The sequence below is a fragment of the Penaeus monodon genome, chromosome 23, assembly GCF_015228065.2.
Source record: "Penaeus monodon isolate SGIC_2016 chromosome 23, NSTDA_Pmon_1, whole genome shotgun sequence".
Lineage (NCBI taxonomy): Eukaryota > Metazoa > Arthropoda > Malacostraca > Decapoda > Penaeidae > Penaeus > Penaeus monodon.
Window position 1 is genome coordinate 38881892 of NC_051408.1, and position 302 is coordinate 38882193.

Consider the following 302-nt stretch of genomic DNA (forward strand, 5'->3'; position numbering starts at 1 on the left):
TTCTAAACTTCCTTCACGTTCCAGGTTTTGGTTAATAACTTTGAATATTTAGGTTAATCATTATGACACCTTTTTATTAATGTTTTTATATATATATATTGGTTAGTTTTTATATATTTGATCAACAATTTTTCAAATTTTGGTTAATAATTTTGGCATCTTAAAAAAAAAAAAATGTTGATCATTTTGGCACCTTTTGATAAAGATTTTATATTTTGGTGAATAATTTTGGCACATTTTGATTAACAATTTTTTATATTTTGATGAATCATTTACGGAGACGAAGGCAGAAGCAAAAGCAA